The 12,872-nt window shown below is 37.4% G+C and overlaps 1 protein-coding gene across 10 annotated transcripts in view; it reads right to left on the bottom strand.

Annotated features, from left to right (window-relative positions):
* The window catches only part of LOC310894294 (uncharacterized protein), an 87,496-nt gene that overhangs the window by 29,141 nt on the left and 45,483 nt on the right, over positions 1 to 12,872 (bottom strand). Inside the window, exons 3-4 of one of the 10 annotated variants that reach the window (XR_014579744.1) lie at positions 9,033 to 9,098; positions 1 to 7,972 (exon numbers count right to left, since the gene is read on the bottom strand). The exon at positions 1 to 7,972 is cut by the window's left edge and continues 26,792 nt beyond it. The exons of 6 other annotated variants lie outside the window; for them this stretch is intronic. The gene's annotated coding sequence lies outside the window, so the exon portion shown is untranslated. Of the gene's footprint in view, positions 9,099 to 12,872 lie in introns of all 10 variants that reach the window. 3 more of the 10 variants (XR_014579746.1, XR_014579742.1, XM_083824216.1) reach the window with 3 other exon arrangements.

Genomic DNA, 12,872 nt, shown 5'->3' on the forward strand with positions numbered 1-12,872 from the left:
AGTGCTGTGACTGTACTTTCATTATTTCCTGTCTTGATGGTTTTAATCAAGTGGCAATCACACACATTTACATCTAAATCACTCAGAGTTTCTAAACTTGATCCAATAGTACCATGTCCTCATGGCTGTCCTATGAGTTTAATTATTCCATACTCGTATAACCAGGGGCAACTCTGGCTATATATACAGACAGGGAGAAGAGAGGCTGGAGAGCAGCCCCCCAGAAAGGGATCTGGGGGTTCTGGCTGACGGCAAGTTGAGCATGAGCCAGCAGTGTACCTTGGCAGCCAGGAGGGTCAGCTGTACCCTGGGGTGCTTCAGGCCCAGCACTGCCAGCCGGGCAAGGGAAGGGATTGTCTCGCTCTGATCTGTGCTGTGCGGCCTCACCTCAAACACTGTGTGCAGTTTTGGGTGCTACAGTATAAGAAGGACATAAAACTAATAGAGAGTGTCAAAAGAAGGGCTGCAAAGATGGTGAGGAATCTAGAAGGGAAGACTTATGAGGAGCAGCTGAGGTCCCTTGGTTTGCTCAGCCCAGAGCAGAGGAGGCTGAGGGGAGGCCTCATGGCGGCCTGCAGCTCCCTCACGAGGGGAGCGGAGGGGCAGGCGCTGAGCTCTGCTCTCTGGGGACAGCGACAGGACCCGAGGGAACGGCATGGGGCTGGGACAGGGGAGGGTCAGGCTGGGGGTTAGGGAAAGGTTCTGCACCCAGAGGGTGGTTGAACACTGGAAAGACTGACGGAGTTCAAGACAGTTGTCTGGACAACGCACTCAGACATATGGTTTGGTTTTTGGGTGGTCCTGTGTGGAGCCAGAAGTTGGACTCAATGATGCTTGTGGGTCCCTTCCAACTCAGAATATTCTATGATTCTGTGAGTGTCTTTGTAGACGATTGCAACATCTAATCATGCTTGCCTCCTTTGACTAACAGATATGTCATGAACAACACATAGTAACCAAAAGAAGCAAGTCATCTGCACTGGGTATGAGTGTCTTTTTCCACCACACAGTTTGAGAAGAAGATCACAAATGCAAGGCTGGCCAATTTTCAGGCCCTAATGAGCCAAGAAGGAATCCCTACAGAAAATGTGTCCTCCTCCTCAAGCAGAAAACTGATAAAACCAAACCAGACAAACCATGGGTTGGAGAGAGATAGATATATGTTTTAGAGCATTTTACATGCCTGGGAAATAAAGAAATTAACAATTTCTGTGACAAAAGGAGCAAAACCCTTTTCTGATGGAAGAGGTTGTGGAATAGGTTAAAACACATCACATGAATAAAATATATGGCTCATGTCTGTGATGCAATATTCTTTGATGTGTTTCAGCAAGATGGCTGAATCATAACTGGGAACTGTGATGAATAACAAAGTAACAGCTAAAAAAGGTCATGAGAAAGGGAAAGAAATATATGCCCAGCTCTGACAAAGTATTAATTTTCTCTCCCACTGCAGGCAACCTCTACCTGCCTGTTCCTGAGGGTCTTTCACCCACTATGCAACTAGCCACTTATATCCTTCATTTACTCCATACAGAGCACATGTAAAAGTATTTTCCTGAACTTTGAAAGTCTAGTTTGCTCTGTCTTTGATATGTAGCTACTGACTTTAACCCAGATTATTGTTTTATAAAAGAACCAGTATATACTGAAAGGTGTGCGAACTGTTCATGACATTTTTTTTTTTTCAGTAAAGTCAAACACTGCTATGGATGCTTAGCCTGGTGAATGATACCTTGCAACATGAGTTACAAAAATACTTTCATGTACAGGACACAATCTGCACTCTTCCTCAGTAGATTTGACAAAGAAAACAAAGCCGTCACTGCCAAAACACAAGATCTGCATTGCCAGTTCCTTACAGAGTAGCCAGGCATTGATACGTTCATTCACCATGTGCCTGGGGGGATCACAACCAACAGCATGTATCAGACTGAAGGGTTGTCCAGATGTGAGATAAGTGCTTCTGTTAACACAAGACAGCAGAATAACTGGTGTATGATGTGTATGATTTGCATCAAATTACTACAGCGGTTGCTTAATAAAAAATGTAGAAGTTGAATGGGAAACCACTGTTTACTCTTTTAAAAGTGTTATTCAAAACATTATTTTTAATAGATTATTTTCTTGCTAACTTCCATAGTAATCTATATCTTCAAGCCAGGGCCAAAGCAAAGCAGAGACTGATTTATTCATGAATCAATAAAAATCAGGTGTTCTTATAAACCATTTGTCTTGCTAGAGAAAAATCACTTTCAAATTTTAAAACCTTTTTGACAATATTAGTTCTTGCAACAGCAGAATACAAATGCAGATACTCAGAGTTTTACATTGTACTAACTCCCTGAGCTCTACTTTCTTCTACCTATGGCTTATTTATAAATAGGTCCAAGAGTCAAAATATGGTATTTGTATGAGAATAGTTTAGTCCCACATTATGATGCAGCTCATCAGTAAGAAGCTGATGCATCTGAATCAATTTCTTACATTGTAGGTTTTGTTTCTTTGAGCAAAATTCTTCTTTTAACAAAATAATCAGTGGTGATTTACTATCCCATTTCTGTCTCAGCAGGTCTCCCCAGTAATTTGTTAGGATTACTTATTTGGGACCTCCATCAACTCCAGAAAAGGAGTGGAGGAATGTCAGAAAGGACGAGAATGCTTTGCAAACTTACATAATCTTATGGAAGTCAACAGGGACTTTCATACTCCCCTTTAAGATGCCTTAAAGTTGACACAAAGATTTCTCAAGCATAGTCACCTGCAGCCATGAAGGATTTCACATGCAGATAACATGCAAATTTGTATTCTTAAAATTTGGTTGCATCCAAACTTGAACAACTGAAACTGCATTCACTGATTCAGCATTGTTTTCAGAAATGTTTTACAGAATCACTGCACAGGTGCCATTTAGTGTTTCTAGAACTCAGTCGCTGTTATTGCTAGAGTATGAACTTGGTTTTCTTGCTGACAGGCAGAGCCTTTTATCTTCCTCTGCTCTTGCCATTCATTCCTCTCTCCCTTGCACATTTTGGCTAAACACCATTCTACCATTACTTGCTCATCAGTTCTCATCATTGCTCTCTCATCTCCTTGTCTCAGTTAACCTTCCTTGTATCCCATCGAATGAAGCACAGTGTCTCAACAGATCTGTCAGACCCAAGGCCATCCATTAAAATAAAATTAATATTTTATATAATATTTCATGCTTCAAAAACCCGAATTAACTTCTGAATTGTACATATATATGGTAATATATTGTAATACATAGCAGCTGGTTAAATGGCATGTTAATAATGCATTTTGGGGTGGAATTGGGGAATGTGGTAGGTAATTAAGGCATCTCACAGAAATAAGGCATAAGGCAAAAACGTTTTATTGCCTGATGTAGCATTTGGCTGTCGCTAGTGCTCAGGATACCTGCTACATTAAAACATTCTCCATAACTATGATAACTGGCCCTAAAACATATTCTGCGCCTGTGGTGGTTAACTCAAAATTTGCTGATTCTCAGACAATGAAAACAAAAAAGTTAAACACTACTTTGTTTATCTCATAAATTTGGGGAAAAAAATGCATCTGCAGAAAGCAAAATATCATAGTTTCAGAAGCTTTAGGCTGGGACTTTCTGGTTTATTGAACATAATAATAATAATTTAATTTAACAATTTAACAATAATAATGATAATTTAATTATTAAGGTAACTATTGTTAACTCATTTAATTTAACACTTAATGAGCAGAAGTGGCTTTGTTTTATCTCATTTATCAAAGAATCTCGAGCAGTAACATTTTGTTTAACACTGTGCTGAACTGCAGATGTGCACTATTTTAAGGTCTGATATTGAAATGACTTATGTCAGTCAATGGGAATCCTTGCTAATTGTTTGCAATTACAAGTATCTAAGAGTCAGAGTAAACAAGATGGTGCAGGGATGACTACTGCCTTCCACTGCAGGAATTACTTAAGCAAACATACTTACCTCATCTGGACAATTTTACAAATATTTTTCAAATCTTTATTGCTTCTATTTCTTTCCTATCAGAGCATGACCGTGCCCAGTATAGCAAATTATGAGCCAACACAGCAGATGTTCTTCACTGGATTTGAAGCCCAGCTTTGATCAAGCAGCATGGGTATTGTCAGAAGCAGAGTAAGCCTTCCAAAAGGACAAGGTTAATGTGTAACATCACAGGCACAAGCCAAAAGGAACAATTTTATTCTTGCCTCCAGACCTCAGCAATCTGATTTCCCTTAATAGTTATAACTGTCGTGCAGAATCTTAATTACTGAACAACCGGATTGCAACATCACTAAAGGAACACATCCAGCTGATTAATTTCTCCATACAAAAGTTAATAGCTTACTTATTGCACAAGTAATTTTAGGGCAGCTGAATACATAGATTGAAATATTTCATGAACAAGGGCCTGGCTGCTATTTGTGGGATGATTTTTATTTGCAGTCATTGTGACAACAGCTATTCACAGGACAGTTTGTGAATCCTCAGCAACTTTAGACAGTCTGTATAAATGCTCTTAATTCTCAATTACAAACAATTCTCTGTTATTGAGTTATGTCCAAACCCCAGCAACTGCTGATAGCAAAATATTTTCAGCCTCGCCCTTCTCTACTTGCAACTGAAGACCTAGGGCTGCTGCACAGCCTCTTGCCAAAACTGCCATGGTCAGGGAGGCAAAATGAGACCCAGGTTGTGATTACAATGACAAATGGGAGAGTGAGGAAGAGACTGAGATATTCATATACTTTTGTACCTATCTGTTAACACACACATTGGAGTTTTTTGCCTGTAAAGCAATCTCAGATGATTTAGTACTTCCAGGTTACATATATTTATCCAGGACTTGCGTCACTGAAATTTACTACTGGCAAAGGGACGGAGTCTGGACAGCACGAAAGCATAGTCCTAAAGCTGTTATGCTCAATGGCATATGCTGTGTGCTCTCCACAGTCTATAATTGTTCCCAGGGCTTCCTGGGACATACTCTGTGTTAGAATGCAAGTTGCTATGGGCAAAGTGTACATGTACTCGGCCATACCTACAGCACCAACATCCTGGCATGGGGCTTGATTGTTTTTATTGTGAGTAATTCGCTATAAAATTAATCACACAACCCAAGGAAGCAAATACAACTAGGCAGTTCCTGAACAACCTGCAGGTGGGAATTATCAAACTATTCAGCAAGCATTCAGTGATTTAAATATGTTCACAGAAATCAGATGTTTTTCATGAAATATTTGTCAAAAGTGAAAAGGCCATATATGTCCATAGCTGTTCATGGCATTGAACTTAACCAGCACTCTTCTTTGTGTGATAAGACTTATAATTTTTCCAAATGTTAAGTTTTATATGAAAGTTTTCTGTTCTACCTATCACGTGAATGGTATCTATTTTCCTCTAATGTTTCTGTCCAACCAAATTCTGTCCCCAATATTCCAACAATTTCTGAGGATGGGAGAAAAAAAAAAAAAAAACACTGTTTGATCTCAATTGAAAATATTTTAACACCTTTTAGGGTTTTGAAATTTGAAAAGGAACACCATGCTGTTTATCATGATCAGAAATGGAAATAAAAGACAATTCTGTTAAGAAATGCTTCAATAAAACCTGTGTGCAACATAAATATTCCTTGAATGTGTTTGTTTAATTCATATTATTTCTGTTAGGACATTTAGCAAAGCAAAATGTCACATATTTTCTGGTTATTGATAAAAGAAGTATATACAGCTTGCTAATAATAATAAAAAAGAGGAGATCCCAAAGCATCTTGTTAGATCTTGTATGTTAGTGACTTGTGTGTTGGTGACTACAGCATATATTAAAAAGATCAAGTACACAAGAAATAATTGTTCTTTACCTATTTTCCACAGAAGAAATTACGTATTCACAGTCTCATTGAAAAATGTGGGCAAATAAATTTGTCTAAAGAAAAAAGCAAACTCTATCCTGGTGGTGCTTGCCTAGTTGCTTACGAGAAGTGTAGTGCAGTTATGAAAAAAGACCTGTCTTCTGTAGCTATGGCCCTCTGGCAACCTGTTCAAAAGTGAAGGCATTTCCATTCCTGAGGAGGGATTCCCTATAAAGTTCATTAGGGTAATTGGCAGCAATTATTGGATTTTAAATATTGCTATTTATGAACTTGCTGAACTTGTTTCTTGTACCTCTTTCCTAATCAAATCTTACATTCAAAGCAATCATTTCTGTTAATCTCTCATCATATCTGGCTGCTCCTCAGTAGGACAAAATACAAAGAGGGCTGAAGTAAAGTCTGGAGCTATAACGACAACAGTAAATACAATGAAGTGCAAGCAACACCACAGTTTACATCCAAATGGATGCAATGTTTTTTCCTTCCACTAGCCCATGCTATTCCTGTCCATGCCCAAGCAGAGATTTTCAGCATAACCATGGACTTAAACTGTTGCTTGGAGAATGCTAGGAATTAAAGAGAATAAGTGACTATGGGTAGTGTTTAAGTCCAAGCATGAGCTATGTGTGATGGTAGAGATGTAGAACTAAATTCAATCTCGGCACTGAGATTTCCCTTTTTTTTTTTTGTCCTGAGCATGAGTGTAGCCCAAAACAGAAACCACACTCAGTGAACAGTTTCTCACCTACACCACATTTCTCTTCAGAAAGAAAGACACTAAAGCAGTGTATATACACTAGGGCACAGTATATATTTATAGATCTATTGTTTTCCTCTGTGTTATTTACAACAAGGTTTCACTTGCTTCAGAAAAGAAAAAAAAAAAAAAAGGTCCGTCTGCTGAACTTACTGAACATGCATGTCCATACATTGCAATAAGATAAAATTTCAAGACAACAATTTCTAAATTTCATTTGAGAAAATTTCTAGAAATGTTAATGAAAATAGAGAATAGTAGGACTAAAATTAGCATCTAAAGAGAGAATTGCAGAATATAATCAAAGAAATCTGAATCCTGTGTTATATTCTTAATATCAATGAATGACAAAAATCTGCAACATCTTTGATAATAGGTTTCTAAACTCAATTTTCTTCATGCAAAATATCATGAAAAATCCAACTTATATCATCTGCCACTGTGATGAGATGAGGAAGTAGTTGGCTCAGTTTTATGTATGTTCATTTAGTGTACAATTTACTGTCGAAAGAGACACTGAGTCTATGTTTAAGGCGTGGCAGAGCTGGATCAAGATCTAATAGTACTTTAAAGTCAAACTGTATAGTAGAAGACGAGCAAGGGATGCACAGCCCTGAAAGGAACTTTAGGTAAAATCTCAGTGCCTCACATCCTCTTTAAATCTTAGGCTTAGTCCCTAGCCTTAGGGACAATTTTATCAATTAATTTTTAGAGGACTCACTAGAGGTATTATAATTGCACTAAATGCTAGCAAAACAGGTACATAACACAAATGACAGAACTTGTAGACAAGTAGCCCTTCAGAGAAAAGAGGTCACAGGAAAAGTAGAACATGCATTTTATTCCTTAGCCTAATAATTCCCAATCAACAGGATGTATCATGGGAGGTGATTACAAAGGCAGTGAGGATTACATATTTTATTACATTTCCTTTTAGCAAAAATATGTTCCTTCCTTTTCTAGTTGCCAAATCACTCTAGCCTTTGATATTCATGTATTCTCTGCCAAGCATTCAGAATACACAGGCTGAAATATATATCTCTACAAAACTAATCTCCTATTTTACACTCTGATATTCACAATGAGAAAAAACAACAACAACAAAAAAATTAGGACATTTCAAACAACTTCCATTTCTGCCAATGGGACCAACCACAGAAAAGCTTCAAAACGCAACAATTCCCTTGGATGTTGCTTGCTCTTTGTAAAGGTGAGTGCTCAAAAAGATAGTTCATGAACAAGCCCCAACTCATTGTCTTCAGCAAGACTTCCAAATTTTTTAGGGCATTTTTCAGCTGGATTTTCTTGTACTTCTACAAAATTCTGAAGATAAGAATAAACAATAACTTTGAATGTAACAGACAGGTGTCCAGGTTTAAAAGAAAACAACAACAACAACAACAAACAAACAAACAAAAACTAAGGAATTTAAAATATTCTGTTTTGTTAATATTAACATTAAATTGTAATGTTAAGAACCGCCCGCATAATATACTTTGTCATTGGAAAGGTCTATTATTATCATTAAACAGCATATGCAGTGATACTCAGCATTTCTGAACACCACAATTTTTTGATTCAGGGTAAGATTGATGCATATACTCAGTAGGAGAAAGCTTGAATGCTTTGCTGATTGGCACTTCATTAAATTTGACTATAAGTGTAACCTGCTTTTTTTTTTTTCCTTCAAATTCAAGAACTGTGCTATGAAAATAATTTTCTATTCCTTTAGTTGAATTGAGGAAAAACAAGCCTGACCTCTATGGATTACAATATTATCTCTTTAAGCCTAAATGCATGAAAAGGCTAGGATTTTCCTAGTTCATATAAACTGTAGGTGAAAATGTAAGCTTAATTAACACCATATTCATCTATTCTAAAATATTTGAAGAAAACCATCTACAAGTGTATTGCTCTCCCTTTCTTTCCCCTCCTTTTTGCTTCCAAATACAATGTTTCATTTAGGAGGTCTTTAAAACCTGCCATAACAAATCCTTTGGGGCTGGTGATGATTTGGCAATGGCTGGAGTTACCCACCTGGTTCAGCCTTATATAGGGAACAAGAAAGCTGCCTTTTTTTTAGTATTTCAGAGCAGAATAACTACTATAATTTTCATGGTATGGCTATTGCTCCCTGAGCACACTCTGACAATGCATATGTGGCTAAATGACATATAATACACTTAGCAGATTTCAAACTGCAAGAACTAAAGGGATTTAATAGCATTTATTGCCAATTTAGAGTCCTCCTCTTCTGTTTGTTCCCTCTCTCTAACCTTTTTCTCAAACCATAAATCTCTGCAGGATTGATGGATTGCACAATTTTCCTCAGGATTATATCCATTGTTTTAGGAAAAAGAGTGTTATTTTTCAAAGCACTCACCCAGAAACTTGGCTGAGAGAGGGGCCCGATCTCACAGGGGTACTGTATGTCCCTTAGGATGCTTCCCTTTTGTTCAAGGAGGAAAAAAAAAAAAAACAAAACTTTTTAAGAAATAACCTTATATATGGCAATGAAAAGGGAATATTCCTTTTGTGAATAATTACAATCCTGAATTCAGTACAAGTATGCTAAAGAGGGCAGTTGAATGCTTGACTAACTCTGTGTGTCCCAAATTAATGTTTTATTTTCGTTCAGGAGTGTACTGCTGAGAGGAGTCTCCTGATCATCACCACTTACCAGCTTGATTCACACAGGGAGCAGACTTTCAGTGCTCAGCCTGAATTCATAGAACCACAGAATGGCTGAGGTTGGCTAGGACCTCTGGAAGTTATCTGGTCCAAACCCCCTGCTCAAGAAAGGACACGTAGAGCTGCTTGCCCAGGACCATGTCCAGATGGCCTCCTTTAACAGGAAACCATATCCAGACAGCTTTCTTTCAGATGAAACAAACCTGAAGATGTGCTCTCAGAGAATGCTCTTCCAACCCCTAAAATATTCAGCCCATAGACTGTAAAACTGTAAAGCAAACTTCCCCTGAAATGCACATGGTATGAGTGCCAGGCCCTTAGCATTCATGGTTGCTAATAGGAACCTTAATTCTGTGGCCTCTTTATGGTACGATTTGTGCACACAGACATGAAATCTATTTGTGCAAATAAGAAAGGCTTTTGCCTATGTCCTTTCTGGGAAACTGAGTTCAGTGTGTGCTCTTTGTCCAAAACACTTACTCTTTAATTGCTGTTCATCAGTATTTGTGAGTACATGACAGAGACTATACATGAGACCGATAAAGGAAGAAACTTTTTGTTTGTTTTTTAAACTCTTAAAATTAAACTTTTAAGACTAGCTTTTTATTTGTACAGGAGAATACTTCTAACAGAAATTACAGTGCTGAGATTTTCAAAAGATGCCATCTTTATCATTCTTTTCATTGTTGTTATACTGCCATGAGTAGCTGCATACTTACAGCTGTCAACAATTGCAAATGGATGAATGGCATTATCTGCAGCCACCAACCCATTTGATTAAAAATAGCATTTGCAGACCCACATTCGCTGTGTTTCCATATGCCTACAAAGGGAAAATCATAGCAATTACTGCAAAATAATTATTGCAAAACCTCATCTACATCTCCAGAAGCAGTCAAACTTTTCTTTGTTGCCAATACGTGTTAACCCAGACACAAGGCACCTAAAGAAAGCATTAGGGACAAGCATATGTTTGTGAACATATGAGGATAATCAGATAAAGCTGGATGAATTACTCTATGAAAGCAGCGGTAGCTAATTATGTAAAGAAAACACAGTTTGGCATAAACAAATATTTCTGTGTATAATACAAATGGAAGACGTGTGAGTTGTTTCAAAAGATGAGGTCATGGTATCATGACAGTATTATATGTTATATGTTATTTTTGTGAATTATATTTATGCTGCTCTTGGGAAAAAAAAAAGTCAGTAAAGAAGAGTCCATATTTTCACCGTCCTTGGGAAACATACAGGTAACAGCTAAATATAGTTACTAATGAGGAAAGTTTTGTAAAAAGACTGTTGCTCCTCATGAAGCACAGAGATGGAAGAAAGAACAGTATGGCAGCATACCAACATACAGAGCTACTGAGGAGGCATTTTTAAATCAGGAAAATGTCCTAAAGAGTGGGAGGAAAAGTGTCACTCTACTGCAGAGATTTCTCAGAGTTGTAAAGCTCTGGATTTTTATGCAATAAATTATGGAGCATGAAATTATTATATGGTAGATATGAACCCGCATTTTTAAGAGGTTCATCATGAAATAATCTCATAGTGTTTTTTTTTTCTTTTTTTAATCCATATATGGTGGACTTTTCTTTGCAGAAATCTATTCTGTAAAACAGGTCTATAAAGCAGTCTCTGCTATGCTAGTGTAGTGAAGTGCTGAGCACTGTTTCAGAGCCAGAGCTACAAAACTCAACAGAGTATGGTATCATATATGACCAGGAGGCTAGTTTAGAATAAAAGAAATGCTATTTAATGTGACTGGCTTCTCAGTTCCTTTTCAGAAGGATATGCTGAAATATTTCAGACAAACTATAAAATATGAAAGATCGTAATGCTGAAATATTTTTAAGGATTTTTTAATTATCTTGTTTCAGACATCTCATACTCCTGACAAAGACTACATTGAGAATTGAAAAACTCCCATATTAATATTTCTTTCAGAAAGTACTATGGGCTGAAGTGAGACATTAAGTTAAATTAACCTACGTTAGTGTCTTCAGAATATTGTTGTCTTTTCCCCAGAGAAGCTATTGTACAGAAGACAATCAAAGCAAAGAATAAACACAGGGTCATTACTCAAACTCTTGTGGTTTCTATGTTAGATTAGAACACAGTTTCAGGGGCAAATACTATATAAGAAACCTGTTGTATACAAACAGAGATTTAATGAAGATGAAGAATGCAGAAGTCTCCAAAGGACTTCAAAGAAGGAAATAAAAACTCTTTGTATGTTCAGGCACAAAATCATAAACTCAGAATTGTATTTTTGATTACACTTTAAAGTTCATTTGAAGTTGGCAGGTCCTATATTTAGCCCAGCATTCTGTAAAATCAGTTATACAAGAGCCTTGTCAGACCCCTAGACACCAGAAAGCAGGTCAAATCTGCTCCCTTTACCATAATAGCTGCCATTTTCCTCCACCCCCTCAATTTATTTGGGCTTTTTTACATGGAGGCCTCTGAAAGGGAGAGTGTGAATTTATTGAAGTGGTATGTTTGTGATGTTTCCATTGCCCATGCAATATTGTCATATCTCATAATGGTTATTCAAAGGCAATCTTTCTAAATGTTCCCTTTCTGAAACTTCACTGTGACCAGAGTCCACAGTTGAAACCATTTGGTTCAGGTAAACTCACTGTTTTTTCACTATGTATTCATTTCATATGGAACAATTTTTCTTTGTGAGGTCAGAGTAGAAGGATGACGGCGGGTGGCAGAAGTATCGCTCCTTGCACTGTGATGCAGAAGTGCTACTGCTGGGCTGCACAGGCAGGTTGGGGCCCCCTGCTAGGATACTGCACAGCTGAAGCAGCAACATCAAGGGCTTTGCAGATGGAGAGATCCTGACACTGGCTACAGCCAATGTTGCTGGAGCTGACTACAATGCAGCTCCTGTGCAGGGACCTCTACAAGGCTCTTTTACCTGACTTGGAAAAAAAAAATCCGACTCTTAATTCACATTAAGATGGAGCTTTGTCTTTTCTGATTCTCCATATTTTCTACGTTCATTGCTTAAAATTGGTCACCCAGTATCAGCATGTTTATAAAAACTGATTAATCACATCTCTAGCAGTTGGCTTGTTTATAACATTTGTTTGTGATTTACAAGACAGGAAATAAAACTTGGCATAGCAAGTAAAATTTGATTGTTACTATTCCAATCATTAATTGTATTTCTAACATATGGAACTGATTTCTTCTAATTTTCATACTGTCAAAAATATATTCCAGTTTGTAATTAGTTTGATAGCCTTTGTTTATTCCATCATATCAAGTTTCCTCTTAATTTTAAATCAACAAAAGTTCTTTTTTTTGTTGCCTTTTATTAGAGAATGATTAGGTTTCCTAATCCAAGGACCATAATTGCATGATAGAATTACAATTACAATGCTGATATTCTTTTCCAAGGAAGTGTTTAATTATTTGGGCTGGGTAGAGAATACAGTATTACTTACTTGATATTTTGGTGTCAGCACGGTGTCAGTTACATATTCTGACCTGGATTCTCATACACGCAGATGCC

This window comes from Anser anser (assembly GCF_964211835.1).
Source record: "Anser anser genome assembly, chromosome: 2".
NCBI classification, from domain to species: domain Eukaryota; kingdom Metazoa; phylum Chordata; class Aves; order Anseriformes; family Anatidae; genus Anser; species Anser anser.